Here is a 15,874-nt window from a genome sequence, read left to right as displayed (position 1 = left end):
ATGATGTCAATTTTTTTCTTCTTTCAGTTGATTTCTGGAAGCATCCTCCTCCCTGTGAAGAAAAGCTGACTAATGCCCTGCTGTACATAACACACCAAGGCTAGAAAATGGCCATGGGGGAGGGTCCTCGCTTGGGAGACTTTTACAGGACTGCTGGCATGAGCTATGAGCTGTAAACAATGAACTGGAATTAGACAGGCAGGGTGTCCTGGTCTCTTCCCCTGATCCAGTCCCTGTGACATGGGGTAACATGGAAACCTTGTACCCCATCTCAGGCACCAACTTTTGATTTGTGTCCTGCAAATACTAGAAGTAATAGATTAACCCCAAATCATTCTCATTTATACTTTCTAAAATTTTCCACAATATATAATAAACTGGGTTAGCAGAATTAGATTTTCTGAAGTTTTTCTTACAAAAAACCTAATGTAAATATTTGTTAGTTTTATATCAAATATTTATTTCAAAGTCACACACACACATCTTCTACACAGTTTCATCTCTTTCAGGAATTCTGTATTCTTGGACAGCCCTGCTAAGTTTAACCAATAGGATCCTCAATTAGATTTCTGATGTCATAGTTTGGAATCTTTGTTGTCCCCAATGTATTCTGAGACTAGACTATTCAGTAGACAGGGATCTCAGCTTCTGTCCCTCTATCAACTAAATCTACCACACAACAAACCAGGTATATTTGTACACTTAGCTAATGATGGTCATCATAACATCTTGAGTTTTGATTGGCTTAGAAAAGACTAACCCTGCTCATCATTTTTCAGGAGACATCTGCTGAAACAATTCTACTTAGACAATAGCCAATAACTATTTGGAAGAGTTAAACCATCTAACTTTTATCTATGGGATGCCTTTATTTTCTCAATTATAAATTTCCCATTAAAATAGCTAAAAACAATTTGTTGCCGCTGTACTATAAAATATTGGCAAGATTTATTTGCTTCCTACTACCACATTAATATATCTAAGTTCTCCTTCTCTCACCCTCTATCTTTTAAATGAGAATTATTGCTTTAATATAATGAAAAGTTCATAGTGGTAGAACCTGCCATGCTCAGCTCTTCTTCAATGTCATTTTACTTAACCTTGCAGGAGTTGTTGCCAACAACAGGGCAGGATCAGCTAGAAGAAGGGAGCATCCAGCTCTATGCAGCCAGTTCTGAGATTTCAACCAGGACTTCTCCAAGCATCTAGCACTTTAGAACTGCACCCAGGGTGTGGAAGCTTTGAATTGATTTCTCTTATCAACTTCAGGTTTGCCATCCACCTCCCTCATATTATATATGGTTACAATGAGGGAGAATAAGGAAGGAAACAGAAGATAAGGTAAGGATTGAAAGAGGCAAAGGGAAGTTAAATCAAGCAAGCTGTGAAGGGAAGTCTGATGTGGACCTTCTGAGTTTGAGCAAGGGAACTAACACAGTTTTCCAAACACATGTATGTGATTATGTGTCGGTTCTTGGTTCACTGGAGAAGTGATGGGGTGTGTCTTGAGGCTCCAGTTAAAGGCCTCTGTCTCCAGAGAATGTAGGGGCTGAGGAAAATAGTCGGTGGAGACTGTTGCACAGAGGGAGCAGGCAGAAGATGATTCTACACATGGTGAAGTGGAAGGTTTCTTGCACACACCTCAGCAGTACCCTGAAAATGTTGATAATCATCAATCAATACTTTATCCAATGCAACACGTACAATTCCCATAACTACATAGTGATAAAGACAGTTTGATGAGGATCATTAGGAGATTGTCAGCAGAAGACAAATGGGAAATTGCTTTTGCAGGAAAACAAGAGCGAAGGAATGAAAGCAAGAAACCTGCTGGAGTTTGGAGGAAGAGAAGCTACCAGGAGGACACGCTGGGATCAGAGTGTTGCAGTGAGGCAAATGGGGGAAATTCTGGTGAAATGGGCAACTCAAGTCTCTCATTTGGCAGTAGTAAGTTGAAGTATGTAAGCTCTGTGACAAGATGGAAAGTCTCTGCACATACATTCACCCTAGGGTGTACTGTATAGGGATCTTCTGTCACAGGGCCATGTTTGCACAGGTAGAACTATTCCTTGCCAAAGTGATGAATACTCTTGGCCCCATGAAGGACCACATCTGGCCTCATTTGTTCCTATCACTCAGGTTGCATCAGAGGTCTGAGAGAAATAAAACTGATTTCTTATTTTGCTCCACTTTCTGTTGTGCACTGCAGACTAAGAGTGCAACAATCACCCAGAGGAGAGGCATGAGGTTGTTAAGGAGGTAGATGCAGCAACTCACCTGCCACCAAATCTAAACCCATATTTTCTGGTCAACATTACTGGTAATAAAAATTTTTGATACATGATTGGAGCCTTTAATGTTCACAAATTTGTGAATTTATGGGAAAAAGTACAATTTTGTTCCTGACACTCCAAATTTATTGTATACAGTCATAGCACCCAAACACACATGCACACACACACTCACATGCATGCACACACACACACTATTTTAGAAGAGGAAGGACACTAAAGAAAGTGATGAGGGGACAATCTAATGAGAAGTGAGCACAGTCTAAACTTGTGATATGTAAGAAAATTGTCATGTGAGACACATTGCTTTACATAATGAATATGCAATAATGAAATGTTAACACAATTGAATTGTGAACTTCTATAAACGGAGACTGAAAACAGTGTCCCAGGTTACCACAAAGGCAAAAGGAGACCAAGATTCTTCTTGGACTCAACCTAACTCTGGATGAAGTCACTTTACATCAACTTACTTACTGACCGTCTCACAAAGAGAAGAAGACGACTTCCTGGTATCTGCAGATAGAATATTTTCATAGCAAGAAGTAAGAGGAAGTGTTCCTTATCTTTCATATGATGAAGAGATGGAACATTATCTTCCTTAACTCCATTTCAAAGACATGGCTCCTAGGGATTGAAAAAGACAGTCTTGCAGTAAAAACTGCAAAGGGATCTCCAAAGTGCCATCATCATCCTATGTTTCCTAAAGTCAATATGCTCAGGGAAAGGGACTGAGGAACCTCTGCCTTAATAAGGGCTCTGAATTCTGTAAAAGCAGAAAGATGGGGACTAAGGCGAGGTCTTGGCACAGGAATCCAAGCGGGGAAGAACATTAAGGCAGTCTTGGGGCACCAAGTAACTCAATAGGGAAGAAAAGGAATGAGGACAGAAGAAGGAAAATAGACTGAGGACCCCAGGACTTGATCACACACTTGTTATAAACCTTTCCTTTCTTTACACTGAGATTAGGAACTAGATATGTATAAACTTAGAACCAATAGTTTCTCTCAGGACAAAGCAGTAATCTTGTAGGTTCACAGCAGAACACCATTGGACAGAGGCTCCTTGGTGGAGCTCTATGAGCTACATTAGAACCCAGGTGATGGACATTGCCTGCCATTTTCATTGCCTTCCTCACACCTGGAGGCACAGGTGGTCCCTCTAAAAGCACCATAGCACCCACTATCCTAATGTCAAGGTCCTCCACCCAGCACCATCAAATGGCCCATGCCAGCATATCTTTCATGTGTTTCTGGCATCAGATGGTACACAGGGCTGAGTGTTACCTGAAAGTCCCAACGATTTTAGTTTCATTCTGTTACTATGATAAAATGCTGACAGAAAAGTAACAAGAAAGGAAAAAGTCGATTAGGCTTCTACTTCCAGGTCACAACCAATAGAGAAGTCTGGGCAGGAACTCAAGCAGGAATTTGAAGTAGAAACGATAGAGAAATGGCCCTTGCTGGCTTGTTCTCAGATTATGCTCAAGTCATTGCCACATGCCTAAGGAATAGCACCTCCCACAGTGGATTATACTCTCCTATATCTGTACACCAAGACAATCCCCCCAAGAAAATATCATCTGTGCAATCCCTTAATTGGGACTTTCTTCTCAGGGAATTCCAAGCTGTGTCAAATTGACAGTTAAAGTTTTTTTCTTTTCTTTTTTTGTTTTGATTTGTTTTTGTTTGGGTTTGGTTTTGATTTTTCAGTCAGGGTTTCTCTGTATAGCTCTGGGTGTCCTGGAACTCACTCTGTAGATCAGGCTCGAACTCAGGAATCCACCTGCATCTGCCTCCTAAGTGCTGGGATTAAAGGCATGGGCCACCACTGTCCGGCTTGACAGTTAAAGCTAACTAGTAAAAGAAAAAAGGCATCTGGAATAGAAGACTCTAGAAAATAAAAAATAAAGCATACTGGAATCATGTTGCAAGTGTCATAACTAGTAAGTTGTGATGGTGTATAACGCTATGGAAGAGGCATCAGAGAGAGAAGAGAGACACAGATTCCCACCACCACCCTCCACAGCCTGGATAGTTACCAGAGAATTTCAGGGACCTTGCCAAGGCCAAGTAAGGATTTCTGGCTTTGATGATGAAAAGAATTCCAAGACCAACTTGAAAAAGGAAGCAGAGTTGGAGATTTTATTTGAGAAATTTTATGATAGTCTTAAGTGAGGGAGTTAAGAGAAAATGAAGCACTTAGAAGAAAGTAAGACTCACAAAGGAGTATGGGTATGGGCTTCTCCCAGTGGGTCACTGAAGTCAGACACATCTCAGAGTGGGAAATGCCTTAGCATTAGCCATATATAAATTTGGTGGCTCTCACGTTACATCTTAAAGATTGCAAAGACACTTTCTCTCTCCACCTTCTCCCCTCCCCTGCTGGATCAGTGGGGATAGTGGTGGTTCTGAAGATGCCTTTACATGAGTTACAATCTAATAAGGCAAAAAAAAAAAAAAGTCAGAAGCTACTGTGGGTGGAAAGGGGCTTTGTGCATGTCCTTTCCTTATAAATGAGGTTGTTGGTGAAGTTCCTAGAAAAGATGGAAAAGATGGGGAGTAGAGCTTAAGTATTTGTTAAGTTTGCTAAAGTTCCTCACTGCTGATCAGAGACATTAGCTGAGTTCTAATATAATAGCATCCTTCCCTGCTCAGGTCCCCAAGTTTCTTCCTGTCATTCTATCCTGCTAAGTATGCTAAGAACTGAGAGCTAGACATAATGGACTTACTTCCCACTAAAGTGATTACTAAAGTTACTTCCCACTAAATAGGATCCAGGGTCTCTGATATGACTCTCAAAATGCCCTGTGTTCAAATGACAAATAAAACAAAATGAAATATGAAAGGTCACTTTAAGAATGGGAAAGGAAACTGAGGAGATGGCGGGGTCTGGAACGCACTTGCCTTTTAAGTATGAGTTCAAAACCCCAGCACACGTGGAAAATGCTAAGCATGGCAGCAGACATCCCTACGCATAGTGCTGGGCAGATGACACAAGAAAATTTCTGAAATTCTCTTGACAGCCAGTATGGCCAAATCAGCAAATGGCATTTTCAGACAGAGATACTATTTCAAAAAATAAGGTAGAGAAAAATTCAGACACACAGGTCAACCTTTGGTCTACACCTTTATGCACACACATGTGAACATGCACATGAACACATGCACACATATGCCCATCCATGCCTGTGTATACATACACATAGACACAGGTACACCCACAGAGAGACATACATATTGAGACACACACAAACACACACATGCAGACATACACATGCACATGTACACACAGGCACAGACACACACAGACAGACACACATACATACACACACACACACACATGGACACAGGCACACATACACACACAGACACACATACACATACATACACATGGACATGGACACATCCCCATTCAGGCTTGTGTGTACACACATGCATAGACACAGGCACACACACACACACACACACACACACACACACATACAGTCACATATATATCGTGCCATTCATGCCTGTGCATACACAGACACACACACAAATATACTGACACAGATACACACATATGCCCACACCCATTCGTACCTGTGTATACACACACACACACACACACACACACACACACACACACACACCAGGTCGCTGGTTTTCAAGATTAACCTATTGTTTACTTTCCTCATCACTATGTGAAATACCTGACCTGACAAGAAACAACTAAGAGGAAGTGAGCATATTTTGGCTTAGAGTTGAAGGTGGTCTTATCCATCATGATGGAGAAATCATAGCAGCATTTCCAACCTATTCCAGAATAGGAGGCAGCTAGCTAAATCAACATCTGCAGAGAGTGGAAAGGAATTCAGGCTTGGCTGTAAATCCTCATGGTCCACCCCATAGAAACCATTTCCTCAGAAAAGGTCTACCTCCTAAATGGCTACAGCCTCCACACGTAACTGGGAGACCAAGTCTTCAAGTATATTAGCCTCGAGAAGACTTTCAAAGCACAGTCATAACCCTCTTTCTTAAAAGACTGGATGAGATGTTTCTTTCCTGAGAAAGAGGCTGCGTCTTTTCAGACCTTCCAGCCAACATGAACCTCTCTGAAGGTGTCTGGCAGCTGTGCTGAGCAGGGTGGGGTAGGATGTGCAAGCTGAGTTTTATTCCCTTTTCACATAAAAACCCTTCTTCAGCCTTTCCAAGTTTATGATCCATGTCAAGGCAAGCACATGAGCCTTAGTCTCAATTTACTCCTCACAGGGACAAGTGTCTGCACCTAGGCTAAGCAATGTGACCAACTGAAGGAGCTAAAGCATCGAGGCTGGGAGCTAGCCAAGTCCTAACTCCACACTGACAGCAAAAAGCCCATGCCTTAGGCCCCAATCATATATCAGCTTGATTTTTGCCACTTACACACCACAAGAAATCTTGCAGTGATGGCTCCTCTGCCACTATTTATATGCAGCTGTATCTGCATCTAAACTTTCTAACTTGTTTTCTCTCTAACTCTTTAAATCCTTTATTATAACAGAAGGAACAAGCCGAGCTTAGACAAATTGTTTCATGGGGATATGTTAACTATTTATATGTAAATCAGAAAGGTCCTAATCCTTTAATAATTTTACAATGACCTACAACATATGTAAGCATATTTGCATAGTAGTCTGCCTGTGTAACTATGAGTTACTGGTTGTGTTCTGTAATTAATAGTGGCTAAGTCAGGCACATAATTTGAAAATAATTATTTCCTGAAACCCTATACTTTTTAAAACTGTAGTCTATTCATTAAAGGTGAGAGGCTAGCATTTACAATGAGAGACAGAAATAACACATTTTTACATGTTGAGCCTGATGTGGCAATTTGCTAAGAAACTGCTTTTGTCTGTTTGTTGATCACTTGCCATTTATAAGCACGGAGATTTCTGAGAAAAGCCTTTGTGTTTTCATTAAACTTCATTAGTTCTAGGTGTTATGACAGCCAACTGACACAAAAGACCCCAACAATACTTCATCTAAAATTCTAAAATGCCTAATTTTATTAACTGATTTTTTTAATCTAAAAATCTACTTAGGGGCTGGGTGTAAAACTAAGAAGGTAAATTGCTTGTCATGTGAATATTACAACCTCAGCTGGATTCTCAACACCCACAGGAAATGCCAGATGTGGGGGCCATATGCTTGTAACCTCAGGGGTAGTATAAGGAAGTGGAGACAGGGGGATGCTACGGATTGCCTAGCCAAACTGACGATCTCCAGCCCAGTGATGGATTCTGTCTCAAAAATCTCAATATTCCATGTTATCTTCTTTTACATTCATGTTTATGCCTGTGTTGCATGTACGCACACACACAAGCACATAAGCACACAAGCACACACATGCAAACATGCATTGTCAACTTATCCAATTTTTAAAAATGTTTTCCATATTATTTAAATAGACCATATTATCAGTTAATAGGTCTTGTCTAAACCTGATTGCATCACATTAAAAACACACTTCTCAAATTTTTGTTTGAAATCTATCTAGAAGCGACTCAAGGTTCACTTACACAAATGTTGGGTTCTATCTCCTTGATTACACACGGTTTTAGAAAGCTAACTATGCATAAAGATAGTTTTCTTGGTTACTGGAAGCTGCTCAGTTAAATTACAATGACAAAACTAAGAGATTGCAACAAGGTCTGAAGTGAAATGCATTCTGTCCTTGCTACACAACTCAGGGTCAGAAATAGGAGCACTTGTGACACTCAGCTGCCTGCAGGCACAAACACAATCAGGCTAAGTGGTTTCAGCAGCTCCAGAAGCAAGATGAAGCAGCTCTTTCTCTCTGAGGTTTGCAGGGCTCCCATACACCGTGATGTAATGAAGCAAAATTCCAAAGATACTGAGAGGAAAGGATACTGGAAGTGCAGTGGAGCTCAGCAAATCGTTCAGTTCCTTGGCATTCATATGTACCTGGAGCCAAGCTATCTCAGATTTCAAGGGGATTTGAAGAGCCTTGACCTCCTGCCTCTTCTGGTGCAGTGTGCACAGCACAATCACCCTGAAGGACCTTGGCCATGGAAAGGCACTTAGGTGGATTTTGTGCTGAGCTTAGCTTCACATTCATCAGGACTGCAGGGTGTTTGCATTTCTGATAAGGTCCCAGAAGATGCAGATGCTGCTGAGGTCAGGGACCCCACTTCAGTTATGACTGCTTGATATGTGATTTTGACTATGCTTTGTAAGGTAGATATCTACCACAGTGAAGCCTGCCTGGCTATAGAGTAAGGGACCACAGCAGAAACAGTAGAGCAATCATGCTTCATGAAGCCATAGTGTTTCTGAGAAACCAAATCCTTCTCCTCCAGAACTTGTATCTCAGAGAGTGGTGGTGTCAGGATCTCCCATTTTCTTCAATTTGGAGAATAGCCTCTCACTTCTCACTTTCATACTCCTTCACCCTCAGTGTCTCTTAACCACGGGAAAGATGGAAGACATACTAGGGGAAAAGTAAGATTTTAACATTTCTAATATCTCAAAACTGTTTCTTTTTAAAATGATATTCTTAAAAATGAAGTAAGAGGATCAGGGAGGGATCCTTAGTGATGGTTCAGTACTTAAGAGCCTAGTGGGATATCTTGTGATAAAAGATCCAAATTTACCGCCACAAGATCACAGAAGGTGTGGATATACTTAATCCAGTGCACATAATGAAGCTGACTTACAGAAGAAATCGATTCCAGGAACTAATCTTGAGTGAGCTGTTGGTACATACTGAATCTTCAAGGGCAGATGAAGACACCAACAGACACTTAGTAGAATGACAAGAATGGTCTCCCTAACTCTCTGAGATGTGGTACAAGAGTTTGGTGGGTACCCCCCACCCCAAGCTAACAATGAACTAGATGGTCAGATGGGCAGAGGCTATGGAAAAAATTGTGTTATTTGATGGGTGAGAAATCTGAAAAAGAGTAAGCAAAGTGGTGTGAGAGGATGTGAGCCGTGGGATTTTTTTTAATTAATTTATTTTTTATTAGATGTTTCCTTTATATACATTTCAAATGCTATCTGGAAAGTTCTCTATACTCTCCCTCTGCCCTGCTCCCCTACCCACTCACTCCTGCTTCTTGACCCTGTACTGGGGCATATAAAGTTTACAATACCAAGGGGCCACTCTTCCCAGTGATGGCCAACTAGGCCATCTTCTGATCTTCTGATACATATGCAGCTAGAGACATGAGCTCCAGGGGGCTGGGGAGGGGGTACTGATTAGTTCATATTGTTGTTCCACCTATAGGGTTGTAGACCCCTTCAGCTCCTTGGGTACTTTCTCTAGCTTCTCCATTGGGGGCCCAGTGTTCTATCTTATAGATGACTGTGAGCATCCACATCTGTATTTGCCAGGCACTGGCATAGCCTCATACGAGACAGCTAAAACAGGGCCCCTGCAGCAAAATATTTCTGGCATTGTGCAAGAGTGTCTGGGTTTGGTGGCTGATTATGGGATGGATACCCGGGTGGGGTAGTCTCTGGATAGTCCATCCTTTCTTCTTAGCTCCAAACTTTGCCTCTGTAACACCTTTCATGGGTATTTTGTTCCCTATTCTAAGGACGAATGAAGTATCCACCAATTGGTTGTCCCTCTTCTTGATTTTTCTTGTGATTTGCAAATTGTATCTTGGGTGCTATACTTTTCTGGACTAATATCCACTTATCAGTGAGTGCATATCTAATGACTTCTTTTGTGATTGGGTTACCTCACTAAGGATGATAACCTCCAGGTAAATCCATTTGTCCAAGAATTTCATAAATCCATTGTTTTAATTGCTGAGTAGTACTCCATTATGTAAATGTACCACATTTTCTGTATCCATTCTTCTGTTGAGGGATATCTGGGTTCTTTTGAGCTTCTGGCTATTATAAATAAGGCTGCTAGGAACATAGTGGAGCATGTGTTCTTATTACCAGTTGGAACTTCTTCTGGGTATATGCCTGGGAGAGGTATTACAGAATCCTCCTGTAGTATTATGTCCAATTTTCTGAGGAACCTCCAGGCTGACTTCCAGAGTGGTTGTACAAGCTTGCAAACCCACCAGCAGTGGAGGAGTGTTCCTCACCAGCAACTGCTGTCACCTGAATTTTTGATCTTAGCAATTCTGACTAGTATGAGGTGGAATCTCAGGTTAGTTTTGATTTGCATTTCCCTGTTGATTAAGGATGTTGAACATTTTTTCAGGTGCTTCTCAGCCATTCATTATTCCTCAGTTGAGAATTATTTGTTTAGCTCTGAACCCGATTTTTGATGGGGTTAATTAAATTTCTGGAGTCCACCTTGTTGAGCTCTTTGTATATCTTTGGATATTAGTCCCCTATCAGATTTAGAATTGGTAAAAATCCTTTCCCAATCTGTTGGTGGCCTTTTTGTCTTATTGATGGTGTCTTTTGCCTTACAGAAGCTTTGCAATTTTATGAGATCACATTTGTCAATTCTAGATCTTACAGCACAAGCCATTCCTGTTCTGTTTAGGAATTTATCTCCTGTGCCCATATTTTGGAGGCTTTTCCCTACTTTCTCCTCTATTAATTTCAGTGTCTCTGGTCTTATGTGGAGGTCTTTGATCCACTTAGATTTGAGCTGTGTACAAGGAAATAAGAATGGATCAATTTGCATTCTTCTACATAATAACCGCCAGTTGTGCCAGCACCATTTGTTGAAAATGCTGTCTTTTTTCCACTGGATGGTTTTAGCACCCTTGTCAAAGATTAAGTGACCACAGTTGTGTGGATTCATTTCTCAGGTTTCAATTCTATTCCATTGATCTACCTGTCTATCACTGTACCAATACCATGCAGTTTTTATCACAGTTGCTCTGCAGTACAGTTTGAGGTCAGGCATGGTGATTCCACCAGAGGTTCTATAACTGTTTAGAATAGTTTTTGCTATCCTAGGTTTTTTATTTTTCCAGATGAATTTAAAAATTTCCCTTTCTGAGTGAAGAATTGAGTTGGAATTTTGTTGGGATTTGTATTGAATCTGTAGATTGCTTTCAGCAGGATGGACATTTTGACTATATTAATCCTGCCAATGCATGAGCATGGGAGATCTTTCCATATTTTGAGATCTTCAATTTCTTTCTTCAGAGACTTGAAGTTCTTATCATACAGATCTTTCACTTCCTTAGAGTCACACCAAGGTATTTATATTATTTGTGACTATTGTGAAGGGTGATGTTTCCTAACTTCTTTCTCAGTCCGTTTATCCTTTCTGTAGAGAAAGGCCACTGAATTGTTTAAGTGAATTTTATATCCAGCTACTCCACTGAAGCTGTTTATCAGGTTTAGGAGTTCTCTGGTGGAATTTTTAGGGTCACTTATATATACTATCATATCATCTGCAAATAGTGATATTTTGACTTCTTGCTTTCCAATTTGTTATCCCCTTGATGTCCTTTTCTTGTCGAATTACTCTGGCTAGAACTTCAAGTACTATATTGAATAGGTAGGGAGAAAGTAGGCATCTTTGTCTAGTCCTTGATTTTAGTGGGATTACTTCGAGTTTCTCTTCATTTAGTTTGATGTTGGCTACTGGTTTGCTGTAGATTGCATTTATTGAGTTTAGGTATGGGCCATGAATTCCTGATCTTTCCAAAACTTTTATCATGAATGGGTGTTGGATTTTGTCAAATGCTTTCTCAGCATCTAACGAGATGATCATGTAGTTTTTGTCTTTGAGTTTGTTTATATAGTGGATTAGGTTGATGGATTTCTGTATATTAAACCATCCCTGCATCCCTGGGATGAAGCCCACTTGGTCATGATGGATTGTCGTTTTTGTTGTGTTCTTGGATTCGGGTTGAGAGGATTTTATAGAGTGTTTTGGCATCGATATTCATAAGGGAAATTGGTCAGAAGTTCTCTTTCTTTGTTGGATCTTTCTGTGGTTTAAGTATCAGAGTAATTGTGGCTTCATAGAATGAATTGGGTAGGGTACCTTCTGTTTCTATTCTGTGGAATAGTTTCAGAAGAGTTGGAATTGGGTCTTCTTTGAAGGTCTGATATAACTCCTCATTAAACCCATTTCGTTCTGCGCTATTTTTGGTTGGGAGACTATTAATGACTGCTTCTATTTCTTTAGGGGATATGGGACTGTTTAGATCATTAATCTGATCCTCATTTAACTTTGGTATCTGGTATCTGTCTAGGAAGTTGTCCATTTCATCCAGGTTATCTAGATTTTTTGAGTAGAGCCTTTTGTAGTAGGATCTGATGATGTTTTGGATTTTCTCAGGTTCTGTTGTTATGTCTCCTTTTTCATTTTTGATTTTGTTAATTAGGATACTGTTCCTGTGCCCTGTAGTTAGTCTGGCTAAGGGTTTATCTATGTTGGTGATTTTTTCAAAGAACCTCCTCCTGGTTTGGTTGATTCTTTAAATAGTTCTTTTTGTTTCTACTTGGTTGATTTCAGCCCTGAGTTTGATTATTTCCTGCCATCTACTCCTCTTGGGTGAATTTGCTTCTTTTTGTTCTAGAGCTTCTAGGTGTGCTGTCAGTCTGCTAGTGTATGCTCTCTCTAGTTTTGATTTTTGTTTTTTTTTGTTTTTGTTTTTGTTTGTTTGTTTGTTTTTTGAGGCACTTAGGGCAATAAGTTTTCCTCTTAGGACTGCCTTGATTGTGTCCCATAAGTTTGGCTATGTTGTGGCTTCATTTTCATTAAACTCTAAAAAGTCTTTAATTTCTTTATTTCATCCTTGACCAAGGAATCATTGAGTAGAGTGTTGTTCAGTTTCCACATGAATGCTGTCTTTCTATTATTTATGTTGTTATTGAAGATCAGCCTTAGTCCATGGTGATCTAATAGGATGCATGGGATAATTTCAATATTTTTGTATCTGTTGCATCCTTTTTTTGTAAACAATTATATGGTCAGTTTTGGAGGAGGTACCATGTGACACTGAGAAGAAGGTATATCCTTTTGTTTTAGGATAAAGTGTTCTGTAGATATCTGTTAAATCCATTTGTTTCATAACTTCTTTTAGTGTCCATGTGTCTCTGTTTACTTTCTGTTTCCAGTTATCTGTCCATTGGTGAGAGTGGGGTGTTGAAGTCTCCCACTATTATTGTGTGAGGTACAATGTGTGCTTTGAGCTTTACTAATGTTTCTTTAATAAATGTGGCTGCCCTTGTATTTGGAGCATAGATATTCAGAATTGAGACTTCATCTTGGTAGATTTTACCTTTGATGAGTATGTATTGCCCCTCCATGTCTTTTTTTATAACTTTGGGTTGGAAGTCAATTTTGTTTGGTAGTAGAATGGCTATTCCAGCTTGTTTCTTTGGACAATTTGCTTGGAAACTTGTTTTCCAGCCTTTCACTCTGAGATAGTGTCTGTCCTTTTCCCTGAGGTGGGTTACCTCTAAGCAACAAAATGTTGGGTCCTGTTTGTGTATTCAGTGTATTAGTCTATGTCCTTTTATTGGAGAATTGAGTCTATTGATATTAAGAGAAATTAAAGAAAAGTAATTGTTGCTTCCTGTTATTTTTGTTGTTAAAGTTGGGATTCTGTTCTTGCAGCTGTCTTCTTTTAGGTTTGTTGAAGGATTACTTTCTTGCTGTTTCTAGGGTGTAGTGTAGGTCCTTGTGTTGGTGTTTTCCCTTTATTATTCTTTGAAGGGAAAGATATTATGTGAATTTGTTTTTATCATGGAATACTTTGGTTTCTCCATCTATGGTAATTGAGAGATTTGCTGGGTATAGTAGCCTGGGCTGGCATTTGTGTTCTCTTAATGTCTGTATAACATCTGTCCAGGACCTTCTGGCTGTCATAGTCTTGGTGAGAAGTGTGGTGTAATTCTAATAGACCTACCTTTATATGTTACTTGACCTTTTTCCCTTACTGCTTTTAATAGTCTATCTTTATATTTAGTGCATTTGTTGTTCTGATTATCATGTGTCGGGAGGAATTTCTTTTCTAGTACAGTCTATTTGGAGTTCTGTAGGCTTCTTGTATGTTCATGGGCATCTCTTTCTTTAGGTTTGTGAAGTTTTCTTCTATAATTTTGTTGAAGATATTTGCTGACCCTTTGAGAATCTTCATTCTCATCAACTCCTACTATCCATAGGTTTGGTCTTTCCTAGGTTTTCTATCTCCAGCATTGTCTCAGTTTGGGTTTTCTTTATGGTGTCTATTTCCCTTTTTAGGTCTTGTATGGTTTAGTTCAATTCCATCACCTGTTTGGTTGTGTTTTTCTGTTTTTTCTTAAGGACTTCTACCTCTTTAGCAGTGTTCTCCTGTATTTCTTTAAGTAAGTTAATAAAGTCTTTCTTGGTGTCCTCTACCAACATCAAGAGATATGATTTTAAATCCGAGTCTTGCATTTCGGGTGTGTTAGTGTATCCAGGACTGGCTGATGTGGGTGTGCTGGGTTCTGAAGATGGTGAGTGGCTTTGGTTTCTGTTAGTAAGATTCTTATGTTTGCCTTCACCATCTGGTATTCTCTGGATTTAGTTGTTATAGTTGTCTCTGGTTGGAGCTTGTTACTCCTGTGATTCTGATAGCCTCTGTCAGCAGACCTGGGAGTGTAGCTCTCTCCTAAATTTCAGTGATCAGAGTACTCTCTGCAGGCAAGCTCTTCTCTTGCAGGAAAGGTGCACAGATATCTGGTGTTTGGACCTGCCTACTGACTGAAGATCAAGGCCTAAAACAGGGCCTGTCCCAGGAGCTGTGTCGCTTCTTTAGTCTGCACAATCACCTGTGCAGACTAGTCACTAAGGGATTCGGGACCCAAGATGGCTCCCCCAGGTGCTCTGCGGCAGAGTCCTCCTCCATGGGATTATTTAAAATGGTAGATGTTGTGAGCCAACTCTTAGAAAGCAGCTCTTTTCTCTGTAGCCATCTTGGGCTATTCAATTACAGGTGGTACTTTTCCACCCTGACTTGTTTTCCTAGCATGATGTTTTTGCAAGAAGCCCACCACAGCTGAACACTTTGATTATATCTCCTATACATCATGGTCTTGTGGTTAAGTGTCTCCAGCTGCCCTCCCCAGCTTGTGCTTATAAATACCCATAGTTGCCTTTCAATAAATGAGACTCAAGACTTGATAGCTTGTTTTGTTTCTATTCTTCGAATCTCTTGCTCCTCAGCTCCCACTCTCTCGCTCTTGCTAACCCCATTGACTGACCCATGGACAGGGTCAGATAGATATTTGAATGGGATGTGTGAAAGTGATTGGGGATGTCCGGTGTAGGAATAAATTACCCATCCTAGAAGAAATAGTCCCTGGAAAAACCTGGGAGCTCAAAATGAAACTGTTTCACCCACAAGGAAATTAGATCAATTTCATCACAATGGAAACCACAAGTGTGTGCTTATATGTACATGAGTGTGTGTGTTCCTTCAGTTAAAAAAAATTTTTTTTGGTAGTGGGATTCATTTTATTTCCAATAATCTGGTGTGCTTTGTTTGATAGCCTGGTTTCTTCTTTCTTTGCCTGCCCTGATCCTTTATCCACAAAAAAGTGAGGAAACTTCAATAAAAACCCTCACAAGACAACCCACTTTAAACCATATGATAGACATATGATTCCAGAGACTTCTCCATAGTGTCT

At 40.1% G+C, this 15,874-nt stretch overlaps 1 long non-coding RNA gene across 1 annotated transcript; it reads left to right on the top strand.

Annotated features, from left to right (window-relative positions):
- The first annotated feature begins 602 nt into the window (after window positions 1–602).
- On the top strand, window positions 603–2,344 carry Gm32291 (predicted gene, 32291). The gene is made up of 3 exons (NR_166703.1): window positions 603–688; window positions 1,108–1,269; window positions 1,795–2,344. It is a non-coding gene; the product is annotated as a predicted gene, 32291 (long non-coding RNA).
- The last annotated feature ends 13,530 nt before the right edge of the window (window positions 2,345–15,874 follow it).

This window comes from Mus musculus, chromosome 18 (assembly GCF_000001635.26).
Source record: "Mus musculus strain C57BL/6J chromosome 18, GRCm38.p6 C57BL/6J".
Lineage (NCBI taxonomy): Eukaryota > Metazoa > Chordata > Mammalia > Rodentia > Muridae > Mus > Mus musculus.
Note: the sequence above shows the minus strand (reverse complement) of the source record. Positions and strands in the feature narration are given on the sequence as shown.